This window comes from Phascolarctos cinereus, unplaced genomic scaffold, assembly GCF_003287225.1.
Source record: "Phascolarctos cinereus isolate Bilbo 61053 unplaced genomic scaffold, phaCin_HiC Scaffold_3;HRSCAF=262, whole genome shotgun sequence".
In the NCBI taxonomy this organism is placed as follows: Eukaryota; Metazoa; Chordata; class Mammalia; order Diprotodontia; family Phascolarctidae; genus Phascolarctos; species Phascolarctos cinereus.
This window is the reverse complement of record NW_027555736.1, coordinates 166580224-166603517: the sequence shown is the minus strand read 5'-3', so window position 1 is coordinate 166603517 and position 23294 is coordinate 166580224. Positions and strand designations below refer to the sequence as shown.

Sequence of the window (23294 nt, the reverse complement as noted above, 5' to 3'; positions counted from 1 at the left end):
GACTCTAATATTAGCCAGTGGACACAGAGTCTCAACTCCAGAGTATCAGAAACATTTTAAATACGAGACTGAGCTCAGGCCAAAAGGGAGTCAAATCTGCAGCGCACTCAGTAAAGACCACATTGAACCCCACCTCGTTAAGCACACTGTTGGTGTTACCTGCAACCTGTCAAATAGTACATGAATACTAAAATGAAACAAAAATGAAATATATCAAAACAACATACAAAAAAATTCTCAAGCACCTTACATTTTATTGGAGGACAGAACACGTATACACGACAATCCTTCTGTCTCTGCACCTTTGCACTGGCTGTCAATGTCTTGAAAAAGAAGAGTTGAGAAGGATTAAGACAAAAGAAGGTATGGAAAAATAAGTCATGATCAGACAGAGGAAAGTTACAGATTTTTGATCATGGACGTGGAACACTTGTGGGTGAGGATGAGATCAAGGAAGTTGTGAGCATGTCTGTACTGTGTCTATCTGAGATGCTGGGTACAGAAATATGCTATGGGAGCTGAAGAGACTGAAGAAGTGGGAGCCAGGACCACTAACATGTATGCTGAAGTCCCATAGTACAGGGCAGGAATCAGGGTGGACAGGAAGACTGTGAGCCAAACGCGTAACTGTTCAGGAACAGAAGGAGAACGACTTGGACACCAGCAGATTGCTACCATTAATATCTGAACTGGATGATATTTTTGGATAGTCATCCTTGCTGAATGATGACAACAAAGGGAGCATCTGCGAGCAGTAGTTCAGGGAAAGGAGTATTCCAATCCGTCCTCCAAACGTAGTGCGTCGAGGAGCACGAGACAAAGTGCCATCAGTGCCAGGAGGAAAGTCAGGCATGGCCAGTGTCAGCTGGGGAGGTGGGGGCAGGGTTGGGTGAGTTAGGCTTCTGCCAGCACCAGAAGAAGGGAGGAATGCAAAGGGAAAGGATCAGAAATAAAGAGAATTTTTAAAATGATGACACCAGAATTTTGAAGGACACAATGTAAAGAGAGGATGGAGGCGGATAATAACAAAGGAGAGGGGTTGAGGTGGATGCAGACTAGAAGGGGCTGCAGAGCAAGAGTGGCTTACTCGGGCGGCTGGCAATTCAGTATCACAAGGATTAGGACAGTAAGAGGTGGTGAGAATTTTCTAGGCATGGGAAATGTGCCTGGTCAGAGTAGTAGAGGATGGGAGCAGCTCCTCTGATCATGATAGGGGAGTGGAATACTCCCTGTTTCAGAGACTTGGGTCCACCCACAGAGATCAGGATAAGGGACCCGGTGCTCGCAGATATGGTCAGTCTGTCTGGAAAAACAAATTACATTTATCTCTCAGTTTTCGTTTGGGTAACTTATGCAGAGCAGAGCTAGCTCAGAGTACCCATAAATCAGAGGTTTAACTAGCAGGCCTTCAGCTTGTTGAAGATTCTTGACTTGTACATGGGGAAACTGCATCTTTTTTTTCCTCTTTTTACTTACATCTCATGTCCACCATGTTCTTATCAAATAAAACCCTTTTAAAATCTTCCATTAGATCACACTGCAATGCCCCACAGGACGTCTAGAGTGAAGATCACATGGGTAACAGGACAAGGTGGAAAGGTCTTTCACTACCTCTCTCCCCTACCTTCTGGCAGGGTTCGAATGTGTTTCATTCTCTTCTCCCTCAATGGATCCTGCCCAGAATTATGGCAGTTCTGCTAGAATTTGTACTTCAAATTGTACTTCACGCTTGGAGCTCTGCCTGAGGAATCCAAAGGTTTTTACTTCAGAACAGGCCCAATTCAGTTGGAGTCTCCAAATGTGCCTTTGTACCTTCACGGTTCTGACACGGATGTAGTATGCACAGCTAACTCATTTTCCTCTTTGGAGCCAGTCTTAAAATTGGAGAAGATTCCTTGCTTTCTCTTATACCTTCCATTAGGGCAGGGAGGAGAGGTTAAGGATGCTGGCAAGAGCAAGAGTGAGGTTGGCAACCCTGAGGGCAGATGATTTCTCTAGAGAGCTTGGATTAAGTCTCATCTCTTTCAGATGCCCCCTAAAAAGCACAGCAATCCTCATAAGCTTGTTGGTTCCTCACCAGTTTCTCATTCTCCTTTTGCCTAGAAATGTTAGAATCACAGCAAAGAATGCAGAAGGCAAAGCAGGCAATTATTTTATGTGGGTGCCCTGTCAGAGGAGACAAAGTCCCGTTCTGCTGACCTATCTCCTTCCACTCCCCCTCTAATCAGCAAGGGATTTTTAAAAAATACCATTTTGTAGAGATAAGTAGAAATTAATTCCTTGATATGTTTCTGGGCGCAAAGTCTCTCCAAACATCTACTAGGTCAGGGCTCCTTAAACTTTTTTCACTCATGACCCCTTTTTGCATTTCAGAAGCATCCACTGGCCAGGCTGCATGGGCGTGACAGGATGTACAGTGCAAAATGTGAATGCTTTGTGTTCATAACCAAGTGAAGCTGTGAGATGCAACGTGGGCAAGTGCTGCCAGAAACACCTTAGATTCACTGCATGTTTGATTTTGAATTAATTTTTGGGTGTTGCACACTCAGAAACCTTTTACTGTTGCCAAATCTTTCACAACCCCCACACAAGGTTCACAACCCATAGTTTAAGAAGTACTAAGGTCTGGTTCTCTCTCTTTTTTTTTCCAGATCTTGACTGGATGGAGGGCTTTCTAGAGGGAGATGGTGCAAAGGAGTCTGGAAGGCTAGAAGTAGACAGCTCTATCCAAATCTCAGATCTCCAGTAGACTTTTGGGGGACAGAGGGTGGGACAGGAGACAGAAGCATGGGTTGGTCAGATCGGTTCCCATCTGAGGCCTCCACAGCTCTTCTAGTAGCACTGGACAGGTACCAGAAGTATATGTCAGGTAGTTCCATCCTTGTCTAAGTCCTTCAGAACCTGAAGCTTGCAAGAGCTAAAAAAAAGAGCCAAATCAGGAGAGAAAAGAGCAGTTAGTACAGGGGACATGGCCTGGGAAAGAATAGAGAGATCAAGGGACTGGCGGTCACAATGTGGATGAAGAGTAGGTTTTGTAAAGGAAGGCAAAAGGAAAGGTAAGAAGTCAATATGTTACAGTCACATAAGGGGATTTTGGAATTCTTGAACATGCAAGTAATACCTCTGTAGGCGATGGCAAGAGCAAAGGTACGACCATCTTTGTGTGTGGCTGAGATGGAATGGATTAGCAGTTTATCAGAAGTGAGTAGGTTAAGGAAAGGGTTTTTAGGGTGTTTGAAGTAAGAGTCAATTTGTATGTTGAAGTCCCCCAATATGAGAGCAGGAGTTGGGGAGGAAGGAAAAATAGTGAGCCAGGTAACAAACTCATTAAGAAAAGGAGAGTGACCTGGGGGTCTAGAGATAACAGCAACCAGGATTTTTATTGGGTGGTAGATACGAATAACATAAATCTCAAAGGAAGGGAGGTTACTGATGGATGGAAATGGGGGTGGGGCGGAGAATGATCATGGAAGCAGCAATAGGGTTCAGGGAGTACTCCAACTCCCTTGCCTCAAAAGTAGATGAATGACAAGCATAAATACAGCCCTAAGCCAAAAATGGTTTTATCAGAAGGTCTATGTGGATGATTAGAAGAGATAAAGCAAGTTTGAAAAAATCAAATTAGAACTGAAATAAGAGCTCTGGGTAAAAAATGAAAGGACAATAAATAACTTAGAACAGAATGTAGAAAGTCTTACCCAACTAACAGACTCCATAAAAAAAGAAAAATAGAACTTAACAATGAGAATTCAATGACTCTAGGAAACAAAAAATAGAAACAAGATCAAAAGATTTAGGGAAAAAAGAAAAACATAAACTATCTACTATTAAAAATCAGTGAGTGACATAGAAAATAAGTTCAGGAGGGCCAATCTAAAAAATATCAGACTCCATTAAAACTAAGATCAAACCAAAACATCCAGAAAACTCATTTTAAGAACTTATAAAGAGATTTGCCCAGATCTATTAGAACCAGAGAGCAAAATAAAACTAAAAAGGATCCACTGTTCATCTCTTGGAAGGAACCCAAATTAAAAACCCAGTAATGTTACAGTCATCCCAAAGTTTCTAGACTAAAGAAAAATACTGCAAAAAGCCAGAAAGAGTTGGAGTACCAAGAAACTTTAGCCGGGATAACTCAAGACTCTGACATAACTAAACACAAGAAAAGAAAATCTTGGAATATAATATTCTAAAAGGCAAAAAGTAAAGGCATACATCCAAGAATAACTAACTCAGCAAAAGCACAAATCCTCTGACTGGGGCAGATTGGAAATGGCTTTTTAATAGAATAGAGGACTTAAGTATTCCATTTAAAAAAAAAAAAAGAAAAAAGAACCAAAGGGAAATTTTGAAACATAAGCATAGAAGTCAAGAGAAAACTAGAAAAGTATTTAAATGTAAGTAACTGTCAGGGGCTAAAATTACAATAATGTAAGAAAAGATTAAGGTCTCTACAAATTAAGGGTTTTCAAGGATCTCAAACAGAGTTAAGAAACATATTAACACAAGGACTGGGTGCAGTTATGTTCTTTCTAAGATTTAAGGAAATAAAAGGGCCAAACAAGGGAATGTGCAAGGGAAAAAATAAGAAAGAAGGATAAAAAACTTACTATGCTACAAAATTGGAGTACATGAAAAGAAGAATATATAAATATATAGAATATATAAATATGAAAGAAAGGAGGAGCAGCCATCTCATGACCCTCATTTGAATCACACTGTAGATAATGAAATGCCAGTGCTTTAACATGTATGTGTGTGTGTGTGTGTGTGTGTATGCCGCAAATGACATAACATCTAAGTACTCGAAGAAAAAGTTAACTGAATTACAAGGAAAATTGGGAACAATGAGACAAGGTGCCAAAATTTTGGAAATGCAGTCAAAGCAGTCCTTAAGGGTAAATGTATTTCTGTAACCACTTTCATCCCCAAAAAGAAAAAAAAGGACAAATCAATCAATCTGGCATGCAACTAAAAAAAAAAACCAAACTAGCAAAATAATAAACTTTAAAACCATAACAAAACACACAGTAATTCTGCAAATCAGATATAACATAGAAAAACTAAATCAATAAAATACTAGATTTTCTTGAAAAAAATGAATAAAATTAATAAATTAAATAATGTGATAAAAGAAAAATAAACTATCTTTGTCAACAATGAAAAAAGAAGAATTCACCCAAAAAAAGCAAATAAAGGAAATAATTAAAAATCATTTTGCTTGGTAATTTAAATTTAATGGATAATTTAATCATTATTAAATGATAATTTAAATCAAATGGATGAACATTTATAAATATCAAATGCTAAGATTAACAGAGTAGAAAACCTTAACAATAACCCAATCTCAGGGAGAAAAAATGTGAAAATCCATTAAGGAACTCCAAAAGGAAAAAAAAAAACCTCATGAATTCACAAGTGAATTCTACCAAAATTTTAAGGAACAATCAATTCTAATATTACATAAAATGTTTGAAAAAAATGTAAAAAAAGGTTCCTACCAACCTTTTTCTATGAAACAAATATGGTCTTGATACGTATGCCAGGAAGAGATAAAGTACTGAAAGAAAACTATATACTAGTATCTCTAATATATATCAGTGCAAAAATGTTTAATAAAATTTCAGAAAAGAGGCTTAAAAGGGCAGCTAAGTGGTGCAGTGGATAGAGTACCGGCTCTGGAATCAGGAAGACGAGTTCAAATCTGGCCTCGGCCACTTGACACTGACTAGCTGTGTGACCCCAGGCAAGTCACTTAACCCCACTGCCTAGCCAAAAAAAAAAAAAAAAAAAGAAAGAAAAGAAGCTTAAAATATAAAAAAAAGATTATACACCATCACAAGGTTAGATTAATTTCAGGAATGCAAGATTAATTCAATATCATGAAAATTTTAAAATAGGCCATATTAATAGAAAGTCACATCATTACATTCCAGTAGGGGAAAAAAATGAAATTATTAACAGTGATCTCAAAAAAGAAATGAGCAAATAAAAGAGCACTGAATCATTGACGGGGTATTTACCAAAAATACCTAGAAGACAGCAGGAGGAAAGTAGGAAGAGACACAAACAACTATCAAGACAAAAATGGAATTAACAGTGTTAAGTTTACTATGTCCTTATAAATAATCTATACGTACCTGAGATTTAGTTTCACATGCAATTCTTTTTTCTATTCATCATCATCTATGGAAATGATCAACTTTGTTGCTGTCTGTAAAGTTCATAATAAAAAAATAAAGTTAGTTACTCTATAATATCAGAATAAGAAACCTAAATTGATTGATTCATCACTTTTACCCTTCTCTGAACCAAATACAAGAATTATAAAAAAAAACCAAACTGATGCAAAATGAAGTATGGAGAACCGGGAAATTAAATATGCAACGACTACAACAATGACAATGAAAAGAGGAGCGACAACATGCCAAAATGAACACTGTGTAATTACAATGTCCAAGTTTGGCCCTAAAGAACGAAAGAGAAAATCACACCTCTCTCCCTTCTTTGCAGGAGTGTGGAACACAGCATGTACTGTCAGACTAAGATGATGTATTCATTAGTTGTGTTGAACAGTTTTCTTTTACCTCTTTCTTTTGTCATTGTAGTAAAGGGAAGGAAGCACTCTAGCAGAGAAATGAGAGAAATATTTGAAAATGAAGGCAATATAAAAACCAATGACTGCCAATTTTTTTAATTTAATAAGATGACACTTACTAGACAGAGTTGCAAAGTTTTACCTTTTGGTTTTTAAAAAATCAGCTTTACAAACAGATGGTAACATAAAAAGTTTCAGCCAAGTCCAGCTCCCCAGAAAAACCACATCAGCAACAACAAAGAAGAGTGACGGATGAAAGCAAGACTTAATTAAACCAAACAAAAGCAGTAGGGAACTCCTCCATGCAATCCACAACCACGCCAGAAGATGGGAATTAAGCTGGCTACCTCATGGCTTAGAGCCAAGACGAGGCAAGGCTAGCTAAAGCCTCAAACTTCTCAAGGAATATAGCATGGGAAGGAACTCCAGGTTCCAGGCCTAGACTGCAGCAGGACTTACAAGCTCATGGAAGCTACCACAGGGGAGACGGGAATAGGACTCGGTCACCCCATCCAAAATTGTGACAGGAACAAGATCCATCCCTAGTACAGCGATGGCCCACTCTGGAACTGAAGCAGGCAACACAACCTGGGCCTAGCCATCTCACTCAGATTTAGAGAGAAGAAAGGAGAGCCTAGTCCCAATCCAGGAACCAAGGTTAAAGGTATCAACAGAGAAGGATGGGACATCTTGGGTGAGGGACACCTATCAATGGGAATTCAATGACTGGTGAGTCAAAGAAAAGAAGCCAAAGTGAAAGCAAAAAAAAAAAGTGTTATCATTCTAAGGAAACTGCTGATAGAAGCGGCTACATTCCATGTTCAAGGGCAGGAGGGAAGAGTCGCTGGCCCAATTATTTAGCTGTGGAACATCTTTTAAACAAAACTGCAAGGTTGAGATCGAGGGTATGCTTGTAAGTGATTAAAAATTGGCTCTCTGGAAAAAAAATGTATACATGACACACTTTTACGTTTAATCTGAATTACTAACATTTTCTGCTATCAAGTCTAGACTAGTAGTGACAAAATAAAATAAAAACATCCCTGTGGTCACTCATTAACTTAGAAAATCACACTTTAACATTGTCTATGCTGCTTTGTATTGTTATTTATTTTGTTAAACATTTTCCAATTATATTTTTTATCTGGTTGGGCAAGATTGGGCCCAATTTGAAACTTCTGGTCCAGACAATCAACAAAACAATAAATCAAGCCCTAATTTGTAGCCCTTTGTAGATTTCCAAGTTATAAGTGCTAACAGTGAAAATTTAAATAAAATTAATTAAATTTAAAATAAAACCTCGGCTTTAGCCCACCCTAGGTTGAGGTAACCATTTAGACAACATTTCAGATGTCTCTGATCCAAGGACAACAAACAGCTGTTAAAATAGTGATTGAGACTATTTACCTTATTGGTTTTATTTTGGCTAAACAGATATATATTTATATATATATTTGGTTATTTTCCCTAACTTTTCACTTTTAAGCCACCAAGTGGTTTGGGGATTTCTACATTACTATTCCATCAAGATGCTGTAAAATGATTACACTTTCAATTTTTCCCTTACAAAAGCATTAGTAAAAAAAATCTACAAGTTACTACCTGAAACTTCAAATTGAACATGCCAACATATCTGAAATATGACAGCTGAAATCCAGAATTCTGAAAGACAAAAATATTCTAAACATCCAGAATAAATCCAAGTACTAAGGAACCATGGACAGATCACACAGGCTTATTTAGTTTTATTATAAAGGAGAAGAAAGCTTAGAATACAATATACCATAATGCCTATATTCTTGGCCAAGCATCACTGAGATCAGGTCTGTTGATTCAGGCTCTGGGGTTAAAGTGCAATGAGTTGCTCATGGACTATAAAATAAAAAATTTAAAGACTGTATTAATTACAAGCAATAAAATGGAAAGACTTCTTTTTAAAAGTATACAAAATATTTCTTCCCTTTTCCCTCCAAAGTCATATCAAATAGGACGACATTTTCCAAAAAAATAAGTAAGCTCTGATAAAACTTTGGACAATAATTTCCTCCACACCCCCAGGCTAAACCTCTTACACTTTAAGTGGCAAGAAAGCCACCCTTCAAAAATGATCTCAGTATAAATGATCCAGAGATACTGTTCAGTATTGTAGGATACTGGGCATAGCTGCTGATGAAAAAGAACAGGGGAGAACAAGAGCTAATAGGAAAGGAGAAGAAAGCCTGGCCATGATGGACATGGAAACATGAACTCACTCTCAGCAGTACTTGGGCAGGGCAGCCTGACTGATCTTCTGTACCTTACTCATCCACAAAGCAGAACAAAGCTCCTACCACACACATCCTTTCTAGCTTCATAACAAAGTCCCATAAGTTTTCTAGAGGACACCCCTCCACTAAAATAATCTCAAAACAACTTTAGCAAGTGGATGAGGGGCTTATTATACAAAATACAAACATAAAACACTATGAATAGTATTTTAAAGGGGAAAGAAGAATGTTAAGAGCTATGAGTTACTATGAATTCTAAGTCATGATGGCCAGGAGTAACATCAGCTACAAGATGTCAACAGCATAAATGTTGCTAGCTTAGAAGCCACCACCAGACCAGTCCTTACAAGTCTGAATCATCTGTATCAAAATAGCTAAGAGATGATAGGCCTCTTGCATGCAACCTGTTCAAGGGCCTCAGTTGATAGCAGGATTTACCCTACATCAAGGTGAGCATCTGTCCCAGAGTTGAAGTTGTATGAGTAGGGAGAAGGGGACACACACAAGAAATGTTATACAGTTAGGAATCACAAGACTTGGCAAGAGACAGAATGTGTAGCATAAGTGTGAATGAAGCCTGAGTGACTGGGTGGTGCCCTCAACAGTAGTCGTAAAGTTCAGAAGACTGGAAGCAGATGGGACAGGGAGAGAGATGAATATGTTGACTCTGAAATGTCTAAGGGGTCCTTCGGTACGAGACATCCAACAGGAAGCTGGTCCCATAAAAATGGAGATCTTAGAGGTTAGGTCTGGATAAGCAGATCTGAGAATCCATGGGAGCTCTTGAGATCACCATTTGAAAGAGTATAATTACAGAGAGAAGAGATGAGGGCCCAGAACGGACTCTTGGACATACAGTTAGCAGATGTTATCCGTTACGTGTGTGTGTGTGTGTGTGTGTGTGTGTACACACACACACACACACACACACATATATATTTATAAATACTGATGCTTTTGTGGCCTTATCTTTTGCTTTGCTGAATACAGATATGATCTATTTTCGGTGAAATGCTGAGGCTCCTACCCATGGAGAATCCTATCATTTGCCATTTTATCTTGACTTCTCTGACAACGATACCTTAATTTCTTTTTCTTGCTTTACCTGTTATTGCTACCAGTTTTAAAACTATGTCAGATAAAATGGACCTAACTATACTGATAAAAGGGACCTAATTGTGTTTTTCCCACAGTTTATGGTGGGAAAACTTCTAATCTTTCTTCTTTCATATATGTTTATTCCAGGGTATAGATAAATTCTTTTTTATCATATTAAGGAAAAATTCTTCATTATATGTACTCTTCATCCATAGATCTTATCAAATGATTTTGTGGTTTTCCTTATCATTACTAATTATATTGTTTCATTAATCATGTAAGTTGTTTTCCTAATATTGAATTATTTTTGCATTATTGTTATAAATTCCATATGATCATGCAATTAAGAATTCAGAGATAAAAAGGAACTTAGAGCTCATCTAGTTCACCCTCATTTTACAGAGGAAGAAACTGAGACCTCATTTAACGTATTTAAGGTCACACAGATACTAAGTGACAAAGCTAGGATTTAAACCCAGCAAGCTAGGTATGGGGTGGATAAGGTGCTAGGCTTGAAGTCAGAAAGATTCATCTTCCTGAATTAAAATCTGGCTTCAGATACTAACTAGCTACATGAACCTGGGCAAGTCACTTAACCCTGTCTGCCTCAGTTGCTCATCTGTAAAATGAGCTGGAGAGAGAAATAGCAAACCACTCCAGTGTCTTTGCCAAGAAAACCCCAAATGGGTTCATGAAGAGTTGGACACTAAACTGAACAACAACATAGCCCTAAATCCAGGGTCCCATGCCACCATGTCATGAAATTTTAAAAATATATTGCCATATTCATTTTAAAAGGTTTATATAATGTTTTATCTGTATTAGTGTAGGCCGGTGTATGGGAGAAGACTGAATGGGTGGTGAAATGTCACCTCATACCTGGCCTACTGCAATAGCCCTCTGGTCTAACCATGTTACCCTCACTACCCAATAAACACCAGTGGCTCCCTATTACCTCCAGGATCACATATAAAAGTCTCTGTCTTTAAAACTTCTTCATAATTTAGTTCTTTTTCTGTTTTTCCAGGCTTCTTAAACTTTACTCCTCTCTGTGTACTCTCTGACCCAGTGACACTGGCCTTCTTGCTATTCTTCACATATTACAATTCAGTGTCTGAGTCTGTACCTTTTTCACTGCATGTTCAACAGTGCTCCCTGGCTTACTTCAAGCCTCACATCAAATCCTACCTTCTACAACAGACATTTCCTACTGATCCCCACCTCCAACTTCCATTGCCTCCCATTCATTAGCACATATCTCGTATGAACACAGTTGTTTACATGTTGCCTCCTCAATCAGACTGTGAGCTCCTTGGAAGCAGGGAATATATTTTTGCCTTTGTTTCTATTGCTAAAACTGTGCACAGTGTCAAGCACATAATAAGTATTTAATAAATGCTTGCTGGGGAGGTGGCGGGGAGCGCATCCAAGATGGCAGAGTACAGCCTGGGACCCAGTTGGACTCTCCCAACAGTCCCCTCCAAACAACTTTAATATAATGCCTCAAATTAAATTCTGGAGCAGCAGAGCCAGCAACAGGTCAGAGGGAAACATTTATCCAGCCTAAGACAACTTCAGAGTTTCACGGGAGAGGTTGGTGACCCTGGGGTAGATGCAGCCCAGGAGTGAGGCACCAGCAGTGTGCCTTAAGGCAGTCATGACAACAGCAGCAGCAGCAGTGGGAGCTCTCAGCCCAGAGATGGTAAGAGGTCAGACAAATGGTCTAAATCACTATTGATTAGAGAATGGTAAGTTACAACACCTCGCATGTATCAGAAATCACAAATGCTGGAGAGGATGGGGGACAATAGGTACATTAATGAACTTTTGGTGGAGTCCAACAATTCCAGAGAACACTATGGAACTATGCCCAAAGGGCCATAAAACTGTGCATACCCTTTGATCCAGCAATAGCACTACTAGGTCTGTACCCCAAAGAAATCAAAGAAAAAGGAAAATGACCTATATGTACAAAAATATTGATAGCAGCTCTTTTTGTGGTGGCAAAGAATTGGAAATTGAGGGAATGCTTATCAGTTGGGGAATGGTTGAAAAAACTGGGGCACATGATTGTGATAGAGTTGTGTTATAAGAAATGAAAAAGGGTGGTTTAAGACCCATAAGAACTAATGCAAAGCGAAGTCTGAAGAATTGGGAGATCATTCTGCACAGTATCAGCAATGTTGTAATGATGATCAACTGTGAAAAGCTTGGGTGCTCTGACCAATGACATCTACTCTGATCCAAGACAATTCCAAAGGACTCCTGACGAAAAAACACTATTCACCTCCAGAGAGAGAGAACTGAAGAACTCTGAGTGCAAACTGACATGTAATTTTCTCACTTTATTTTTTTTGTTATATATGACTAATACGGAAATGTTTTGTATGCTCTCACATGTATAACTGATGTCATATTGTTTACCTTCTCATTGAGTGGGAGGGAGAGAATGTAGAAATCAAAATTTAAAAAGAAAAAATGTTTACCATAAATAATAAAATTTTTAAAATGCTTGTCGACTTGCTGAGAAAATGCTGTGTACAGTTAAGATAAAAATATAGAAAATACTTGTATATCAATCAATAGCATATACAAGTGGCTTATGTAAAAATCAACTATAATACAATTTTAACAGAAATAAAGGAAAAAGTTAAGTAATTTTAGAGACATTCTAAATCAAAGTTGGCAATACTAGACAAATTACCTTACATATCTGATGCAATACCAAATTGAAATCTCAGTATGTTACTTCACAGAATTAAATAATAAAATTCTTATTATGAAATAATACATTATTTAAAACATTAGGGGGAGAGGAAAAGTGACTTGAATTGCTAGATATAAAAGTATACTACTAAAAAGTAATTTTTAAAGCTGCTGTTATTAGATAAATCACTAGAACGGAAAAGATATTTCTGAATTAGAACAACTGGCATGCAATGGGCAAGGATTAGATAAACTGAAGATCAAAAAAATATTGGGGAAGGATTGTATTACTCAATAAAAAGTTGAGAAAATCAGGAAAGCCATATGGCAAAAACCAGGATAAGATCCAATTTTCACACCATATACTCATCATAAATTCCATATTGATCCATCCTCCAATGTTTTAGAAGTTATAACAAAAAGGAATCTTTTAATTATAGAATTAAAAATATTCTTATCCATTTAACAAATAGAAGTTCTTTCATAAGAAAATAGATGAACTGGAGAATATAAAATAGTTTTGTATAAGAGTTAATTCCTCCAGAATAAAAGGCAAAAAAAAAAATCCCAACAGGTTTGGGAAATTGTTCTTTTAAATGATTCTGTCAAAAATCTGACAATTCCAAATACATATTACACAAATTTCCAGGAGGAAGAACCCTTTGGTAGGTACATAAGGACTCAGAGAATACAAACACAACAGTTTTAAAAAGAAGGAACACAACGTATTAAAAAAAAACTGAAAAGTTATTCTAACATTCTAATAAATAAGATAACTGCAAACAAAAACAACTGAAGTCTTACATTAAATTGTCAAAGATAATTGAAAAATTATAAAATTCAGAAAGGTGGTGGAACTGTGATGTATGGAGAGATGGGAACTGGTATAATCTTTTTGGAAAGCAAATGGAGATTTGAACAATAATAACTAGAAAGCCATTTCTACATTTTGATTCAGTGAATATATACTATACTGCAATGATATTATCAAAAGGAGAAGACAACTGTATTTATAACAAAAATAATAACAGCAAGTGAGTGGGAACAGCTCATGGAAAAGCAATATGGCATTTGAAGTAGGGCCCTGGACATTGTGTCAGAAAGACCTGGGATCAAATTCTTCCTCAGATCTGAACTAATTATATGATCCTGGGCAAGTCACTTAATTTCTCTGTGACTCAGTTTTCTCATAAGTAAAGTAAGGATGCTGAACTTGACGTCTGTAAGACTTCTTTCAGTTCTAAAACAACGACGCTAAGATATCCACGACTGGGGAATAGTTAAACAAATTGTGGGATGGGGATGTAATGCACCAATGCAACAGCATCAGAAACAGGCAAAATACTTGGGAAAACATTTAGGAATGATGGAAAATGAAAACAGAATCATAATGACAATGAACATTTTGACTATAACAACTTAAAATATTAACAGTAATAATGAGGAAAAACTTTAGCACTAAAATTAAGGGAAAAAATGCATGGATGATAGAGCCTTCAGAAGCAAGCATGGAAATAAACAGGATGTTTCTGTCACTATCCTGCGTAGTTCATATACACATTTTAACAACCAGTAAATAATACACGCAATTGCTTTTTATTTTCGTCTGGGTATGTGATTATTTGGGTTTTGGTTCTGTTTTGTTTTGAAGATGGTGACAGTAAGTTTAGACCAAATAAGCCTAGAAAACAGGCTTGTGGTCTTTGAGTATGTAAAGGCAGGAGATAGAAAGCCAAGAGTGAAATGTCTTGGGATGACCAGCAGAAATGGGACATACAATAAGGGTTTGAGTGTGGGGGCGAGACTAAGAAAGCCAAGCTGGCTGGAGGACTGAGGAATGTCCAGGAGACTCCATGTCTAGCGGAGAAATTTTGTCAACGGGGAACTCAATCCAATGCAGAAAACACTCACTAGGCAGCTATTATACACAAGGCACAATGCATTGCTATCCATTCAGAAGAGGAGGTTCCCAGGAAAGGGAGGCCAATGCTTATTTTTACTATTGTGAATTTTCTTATCGTGAAAGTGGTCCCTGAAAACAGGCTGGTTAGGACCTAGGATCTCGGGAAACTGAAGGCTTTGAGGCCAAGCTGACCGTACCCCCTCAAAAACATTCCTTTCTCATACACTGAATTATCATTTTCTTCTCTACCTACCCTGCAGTTATTACACAACTACATGGCACACAGTTATTGCTTATGTATGCATGTGGTTCCTCCGCCGCCACCCCAGAGTAGTTACTGAGCAAAGGAATAGATAAATGCAAACATTAATCATTGCTCTACAAAGCCCTTCTGGTACTTGGCAAACCCATTGTCAAATACAGAAACTCTCCACAATATGGCACCTAAAGTTAGTCCTTTGTCCTTCCCAGGTTCGCCCCATCTGGCTCCTGTCGGTTGTGACCACCTAGCCCACCCCTTCCCCACCGGCAGCTTGTGGAAGAATCATGGAAGGTGGGGAGGTGGCTGGTTCTTACATCCTTCTGATAGAATGATGAGCCAGAGAGAAAGGAGTCTAGAAAAGGACCCTCCCTCTACTTGGCACCTACCGTCCTCAGGTCAACTTTGTACCAAGGGCCGAGGTCAGGTTCTCGTTAGCTCTTGCAGGCAGCTCTCTATCAGTGAGTTCTCCTACAAACTAGTAGATGAAGGCCACTCTTATTGCAAAACTCTGCATCCAGGAACAACACAGGAGCCGGCAAGGGCCCCTAAGGAAGGTCCCTGGGAGAGGTGGGCTGTCTGAAGCGCCCTCCAGGAACTCTCTCTGGTTTTCTGGGCTTACCTTTTTTACGTGATAGGCTGTCTCCGTTCTAGACCCTCCCCCTCCTCTTATTTAACCCCGTGGGAGAGGCTGTTTCTGTCCTGGCACCGCCTCCTCCTCCTCCTGCCTGACACACCCGCCCCTTTTCTGAAAGCAGCCATGGGTGTAAATTTCCATGCTGGAATCTTCCAGCCTAGAAACTTCCATGACCCACGCTACGCTTAAAATGACCACCCAGTGGCTTGTGACATGAGAAGGGGGACACTGTCAGATGTAGCTGAAAGAGACCCCTCCCCATAAAACCTCGGTGCAATTGTAGTTCAGTAGGTGAGCCCTTTGGCTCCCTTAGTTCGTGTTGGGGCGTGGGGTGGGGGTTATCCTAGTTCATGTGCCCAGACCAGTGGGGTCATTGCTTGGCATGGGGAGGGGAGCGAGTGGGGAAGTGAGGAGAACACATATGCTTATGAACATTTAAGTTAAAATGTATAACTTGTATTCCCCTGCATGATGTGCCTGCCTTAGCTAACTGTAGTTTCAGCTTTTCTCCTACCTAGATTCCCCCCAAAACCTCCACAATTCTCCTTCTCTACATATCTTCTTATTTTAATTTCCACCTTTCTTCGCTCTTAATATTTCAGTGACTCTAAAAATCACGAATTTATTCACTCAGCCAGCCTGCCGAGGAAGATTCCTAGTGTCTTGTGCTCTCACATGTTTTTTAGGGTAAACTGACCTTGTTTTGAGTATTGGCCCTGCTAGTTTCTAGTTGAAACTTTGGCCCATAATAATTTCACTCTCTATAACCTCATTTTCCCTGTCTATAAAATACATCGTAATACTTGGTCTGCTCTGAAGTATTAAAGTTACTTGGGTGCTTTGGGGGCCCTGGCAGGGAAAGCCAAGACTTCATTCCCAGGTCTGCAGAACTTTATCCAAGAACTTCTGTATTAAATTATTATTGTTGGTGTGGATATCGTTTCTGTTGTACATGTCCCATTTTAAATTTTCAATTACTTGTTTAAATAATTTTAACTCTATATCATATCTACTTCCTTATTGTCTTTTTTATTGTGAATCTAACAGTCATCAACAACCAGTCTCAAAATATGAAGATAGGGGTGAGAACTGTGAACTTCTAACAAGTACAATGTTTTGTTAATTTTTATTATTCTGTGCTTGGATCCAACTGTACTTTCTCTTCCCTATATATTTTTCATGTTGTTATTCTTCCTTTTTGCATGTTTCCTCCCCCATTAGACTATGAGCTTCTTGAGATCAGAGACCTTTTTATTCCCAACACTTAGTTTTGAGTGGCATGGTGTAGGCATTCAGTACATGCTAGTCAACTTTTTTCTAATCCTCATCGTTGTTATTGTGGTTTTATTAATTCTAATCTTGTCTTTCATGACTATACTTGGTGACTCAGGGATAATTTCCAGAATGGGTCTTTTCTTTTTCTGTTAAAATATAATCTATTCTTTATGGTACTATTTCATGTTCATCATATCAAATGCCTATAGATTCTTTTTACAAAGAAAGTGTTCATGACATAAAGGTGTGAGGCAATAAGTTTTTAGCTTCTTTCATTCTTTCATCCTGAACCATGCTTTCCCATACATTTCTTACTATTGTTACCTTCTACCTTTTTAATGAAGTCATTAATTATCAGAGAATCTGTTGATTTGGCCAGGAAGGACTTATTAAGTTCTTCAGACTTTCTCTACTTTCTCCGCAAAATGAGCAAAACATAATGTATTATATTCTATGTTATATGCAATCATATTTATAATTGTATATAGTACACATATATTTATATATTATATGTTCATATAATGTAACCTTGGCCGATAATATAATTATATATTATTATAGCTTATATAATTATATATTTGTAAAATATAATTATACTATATTATATAAATATGTGTGTGTGTGTGTGTGTGTGTGTGTGTGTGTGTGTTTTACAAACTTTGAAGCATTATAGAAGTGCTGGCTATCAGGTGGTACAGTGGATAGAGCACTGGACCTAGAATCAAGAAGACATTAGTTCAAATATGGCCTCTGACACTCACTGGCAGTGTAACCCTGGGAAAGTCATTTAACCCCTCTTAACCTTAGTTTCCTTGTTTGTAAAATGGGAATAATAATACCACTTACCTCTTACGGTTACTGTGAAGATAAAATATTTATAAAGTGCTTTGTAACCTTAAGAGTATTATATAAATTTTATTATTATTAAGTGGCCCATATACCTCAATTATTTTCATTTATTTTGCAGATTCCTTCTTTTTTTTCTTTTAGACTGGGTCTTCTTATCTTGCTTAGGCTGAAAATACAGTGACCATTCATGGGTCCAACACCAACATGGATCAGCATGGAAGCTTTAAGCTGCTATTTTTTTTTTCTAAAAAGGATTAGGAGGGGCAGCTAGGTAGCAGAGTGAATAGAGCACCTGCCCTGGAGTCAGCAACACCTGGGTTTAAATCCAGCCTCAGACATTTGATGCTTACTAGCAGTGTGACCCTGGGCAAGTCACTTAACCCCATTGCCTAGCCAAAAAAAAATTTTTTTAAAATAAAAAGGATTAGGTTAGGTCACTCCTCTTTAGGCAGCCTGGCAGCTTGTGCTGCTAGGGGCCCACCATATTGGTGCCACATTTAGGGAGAATACCCCTTCAGCTTTAGCCCTACTGCATCTCAGAACTCCTGAACTCAGTTTACCAGCTTCAGCCTCCCCAGAAACAAGGGATATCAGGTATGTGCCACATACTGGACACAGATTCTAATGACTTATTTGTCTCCTTTTCCCTCTCCCTCTCCTCTTACCTGAAGGTGTTCTGCCCAAAGGAAGATAAATTTTGATGGCTGAAAGCTGCCTAGTTAAACTTGGGGTTTACTGGCTAAATTTCTCTCTCAAAGAGCAAGCCTTAAACCCAATTCACTCTGGAGCTCATACATTGAACAACAATAGGTCCCTGCCCAAGCACCACTTGATAGTTATTCTTTGGGATCTCCTCACTCAAAGTGAGTGTAAATAGTATCTGTTTCTCTTTTGGCCAACAACCCTGAGGGTCTTCCCTTCCCAGCTTTTTTTTTTTTAAATTAAAGAGGCCATCCCTTGACTCATTTCTTTATTTTTTTAAATTTTATTTTGTTAGCATGCATTCTGAATACACTTTCCCCTAATCTCCCCTCCCTTATATCTGCCCCTCCTCCTTCTCTTATCCCCTTCCTCTTCTATTTTCCTGTAAGGCAGGATAGATTTCTATACCCCGTTGCCTGTATATTTTATTTCCCAGTTGCATGTGAAAACAAAATTATTTTTAACATTTGTTTTTAAAATTTGGGGTTCCAACTTTTCTCCCTTCCTCCCTCCCCACCCACCGTCATTGAGAAGGCAAGCAACTCGATACAGGTTATACATGTATACTCATGCAAAACATTTCCATAGTAGTCATGTTGTAAAAACTAAGTATATTTCCCTTCATCTAATCCTGCTCCAATCCCCCCTCCCTGGTTTATTCCATTCTCTCTTTTGACCCTGTCCCTTCCCAGAGGTGTTTGCTTCTGATTACCTCCTCCCCCAATCTACCCTCCTCTCTATCATCCCCCTGCTTTCTTATTCCCTTCCCACCTATTTTCCTGTAGGGTAAGATAGCTTTCCATACCCAATTGAATGTATATGTTATTCCCTCCTTAAGCTAAATCTGATGAGAATAAGATTCACTCATTCCCTCTCACTTTCTCCCACTTCCCTTCCATTGTAAAAGCCTTTTCTTGTGTTTCTCTTTCTCCCGGTATAATCCTCTCTCACTCCTTAATTTTATTCTCCAGCTATCACCCATTAATCTTCAACTCATTCTGTGCCTTCTATCAATCTATCCATGTAATTTTTTTTCCTTTCCAACTACTCTAATACTGATAAAGGGCTCATGTGTTACAAATATCATCTTTCCATGTAGGAACGTAAAGAGTTTGGGGCAGCTAGGTGGTGCAGTGGATAGAGCACTGGCCTTGGATTCAGGAGGACCTGAGTTCAAATCCAGCCTCAGACACATAATACTTACTAGCTGTGTGACCCTGGGCAAGTCACTTAAATCCCACTGCCTAGCCAAAAAAAAAAAAATTCAATTATCATAGTCAACAACAAACATTATTTCCAGGTTTCACCAGGCTACCAAAGAGGTTGATGACATATAAAAACGGTTAAGAACCCCTACCTTGATGTTGACACTACTCTACCCACTTTGGTTGTACTTGCTGGAAAGAGATTTGCAGTCTCTTCTAAAAGGTAAAGCTGGAGACCCTCAGCTATAAACAGCAAACAAACTGTTCAGTGAAAGAAAGTGAGAGAATTTACAGTGGGAGGAAAAAATCCCTAACACGGAAGCCACTGCCCACCTTTCTTATGACTTCAAGTAGGAAAAAAGTATTTCTGCCCAGATAGACAAGGTCCTTGTTAAAAAAAGCTCATTGTCTTTGGAAAGTACCCTGAGGATTAGACCTTTAACAGGTACAAAGCTAAGTACATACAACATAATTGGTGGAGGTAGAGCAGAATAAGAAGGGGGAGAGAGAATTAAGAGATGCTTCATGGAGATGGACTGGTTGAATCTAGTTTCTTTGCTTGACACTGGTGTTGAATACTACACAAATTTCTATGGACTGATCTCATCCTAGTCTCCATACCTGAAAATGACCAAAAATGATAATCAGGATAATTATGCTATTCATTATATTTCTTTTATTCTGTCTCTGTGCCTAGCCTTACATGTATAGATGTGTACATGTGTATTATCCACAAAAATCCTACTTTAATACTCCACCATAGCTTACAGTGGATCACAAGAGCTAGGAGTCTCTACTAAACTATTACTGTATTGACTGGTGACAGACTAGAAATCTATATAGATAAAGGAACAGCCTAGTTAATTTCTGAGAGATTTATTCCCACAATATGGCTTCCATGTTAAGAGTTTTTCTCAGCTACAACTCCTGAAGACAATCAACATAATAGTGGAAAGATCTGATCCGCCCCAATACTGAGAATACCCACAACACTGAATGTATATATCCCTTAAATGCTAAAGAGTAAAGGCATCTGTATTTACTAACATATATGTACACAGCAAATGTGTACACATTCATATATTATATATGCACACAAATTATATTATGCATGTACGTATGCATGATTTAATGTATAATCTAAATAGCTATTTCTCAATCCTCATCCTTCATGACAAGGTTGATCAAGAGTACCTCTTTTTTTTAATTTATGGAATAAAACAAGCATTTCCATAACATAGTACAATAAAAAAGATGACTGCATATGAAACTGAAGTCTACTATTCACAATATGCTTTCCTTTCTAATATACAATCATGTAACTTTCATTTGTAAATTTTCTTTCCTTTCCTTTTTTTTCCTTCTCTCTCTCCTTTCCCCCACCCTAGTGATGGCTAGCATTAGACATAAATTGGCGTGTGTGTATACATATATATATGTGTGTATGTGTGTGTATGTATATATATATATATATATATATATATAAACACATATATATGTACTTATGTAAAATTGTTCTATACATACTTCTATTTATCAGTTCTTTCTCTAGATGCAGATAGTTTCTTTATTCATATGTCCTTTGTAGTTAATTTGGGTATAATAGTCAAAATAACTTATTCACTGAAAGTCATTCTTAAAACAATATTGTTGTTATTGTCTACAATGTTCTCTTGGTTCTGTTCATTTCGTTCATTATCTCATGCAAATCTTTCCATGTTTTTCTAAAATCACTGAGATCATCATTTCTTATAGCACAGCAGTACTCTACCACAATCATATACCACAACTTCCTCAGTCATTACCCAGCTGACAGGTAACCCTGTAATTTCCAGTTCTTTGACACCACAAAGACAGCAGCTAGAAATATTTTAGAACACATAGGTTCATTTCCTTTTTCCCCAATCATCTTTGGAAACAGACCTTCAGTGATATTGACAGGTCAAAGGTAGTTTAATAATTCTTTGGACATAATTCCAGATTGCTCTCCAAAACGGTTGGATCAGTTCACAATTAAACCAACAATGAATTAGTGTCCCAATTTTCCCACATACCCTCCAATATTTATCACTTTCTCCTTCTATCATTTTAGTCAATCTGGGAGATGAGAAAGGATACCTCAAGGTTGTTTTAAATTGAATATGTCTAATCAATAATGATTTTAGAGCATTTTTTCACATGACTATAAATTGTTTGGATGTCTTCATTGGAAAACTGCCTGTTCATATTTATCAATGTGGAATGACTCATATTTTTACAGATTAGACAAAATTCTTTATATATCTTAGATATGAGGCCTTTATCCAATAAACTATACAATTTTTTCCCGAATTTTCTGCTTTCCTTCTGATCTTGGCTACATTTGTTTTATTTATACAAAAACTTTTCAATTCAATGCAATAAAAATTATCCATTTTATACCTAAGTCTATGCCATGCAAAAACCAAGGTTACATTTTGGAAGGATGCCCAAAGACTTATGATCAAGCAAAAGATTAGTTTAATCAAGAAGAAGAGGAAGAAGAATCTAGAAGCAAAATTCCTCCATTTGATAAATTAACCAAGTCTGAATTTGTTTTTGCTTTGGATGCATCTGATGAATTCTTAATCTTTCTGAGGCTATTGTAGTTGGAATCCATTATGGCCAGGACAGATTATTGAGATCTCTTAGTAACTATCATGACATAAATACTGAAGATGAGACTGTTTATAACTATTTTGATGAACTTGAAAACCACCCACACTATCTTGATATAGGAAAACTTGACTATCCTCAGAAAAAACTTGCCATTAATCAAATTATCAAAGATATTGGAAAGCCCTGAAAGCATGGCTTAACAGATGAAGAAAACTCAGAAGAGTATAAAGCTGCAGAAGAATGTCTAACAAAGGAAGCTACAGAGAAAGCAGAGCTGGGAGCATAAGGAGGCTACTGAAACAACAGAGAAGATAGCGTGTTGGGAGAAGTGGAATAAAAAACTAGAGGAAGCAAAAAGAAAAGAAAGAGAATTACATAAGGCATAGTCTTTTCCACTTAGGAACTATTTGATGACAAATATGATGCCAACACTCATGCGAGGCCTGAATGAATGTCGTAAGATCAGGCCAGATGATCCCTGTCGATTTTCTAGTTGAGTATCTGTTCAACAACAACCTTGAAATGGATTGAAATTGAAAATATCTCATGTTTTTAGAGAATTAGAGAAAAATATAATAAGGTAATCTGAAAAATAGCTTAAAATCATTTTGGTATTTGGGGCAAAATTTAATTTTATTTCCTCACAAACAAATGTTCTATTTATGTAGCAAAACCATTATTCTAAGCAAAAAGCAACCAAAAAACCAACCACTGATGAAGATTAAATTGAAGCAATTATAAAGAGTTATTTTGCCTAATTATATGCCAATAGTTTAACAATTTAAGTGAAATGGAAGAATATTTATAAAAATATAAATTGCCTAGATTAGCAGAAGAGGAAATAAAATATCTAGACATATTTTAGAAAAATAAATTGAACATGTCATAAATGAGCTTTCTAAGAGAAAAGCACCAGAACCAGATGGATTTGCAAGTGAATTCTATCAAACATTTAAGTATCAACTGATTCCAATATTAAATAAATTATTGGGAGTAATTGGTAAAGAAGAAATCTTACCAAAATTGTATGGAAAAAAAAATAGAATACTGATACCTAACCTGGAAGAGTAAAAACAGAAAAATAAAATTATAGACCAATTCCATTAATGAATATGGATGCAAAAATTCTAAACAAAATACTAGCTAAAATATTAC

The 23294-nt window shown here is 37.4% G+C and overlaps 1 long non-coding RNA gene across 7 annotated transcripts in view; it reads right to left on the bottom strand.

The window, feature by feature from the left end:
- Window positions 1-234: 234 nt before the first annotated feature.
- The window catches only part of LOC110199847 (uncharacterized), a 50012-nt gene continuing 26952 nt past the window's right edge, over window positions 235-23294 (bottom strand). For 5 of the 7 annotated variants that reach the window (XR_013485366.1, XR_002322071.1, XR_013485368.1 and 2 more), the window contains 4 exons: window positions 8385-8473; window positions 6498-6629; window positions 6144-6217; window positions 235-2917 (listed from right to left, as the gene is read on the bottom strand). This is a non-coding gene — a long non-coding RNA (uncharacterized LOC110199847). The remainder of the gene's footprint in view (window positions 2918-6143; window positions 6218-6497; window positions 6630-8384; window positions 8474-23294) is intronic. The other 2 variants (XR_013485364.1, XR_002322117.1) reach the window with 2 other exon arrangements.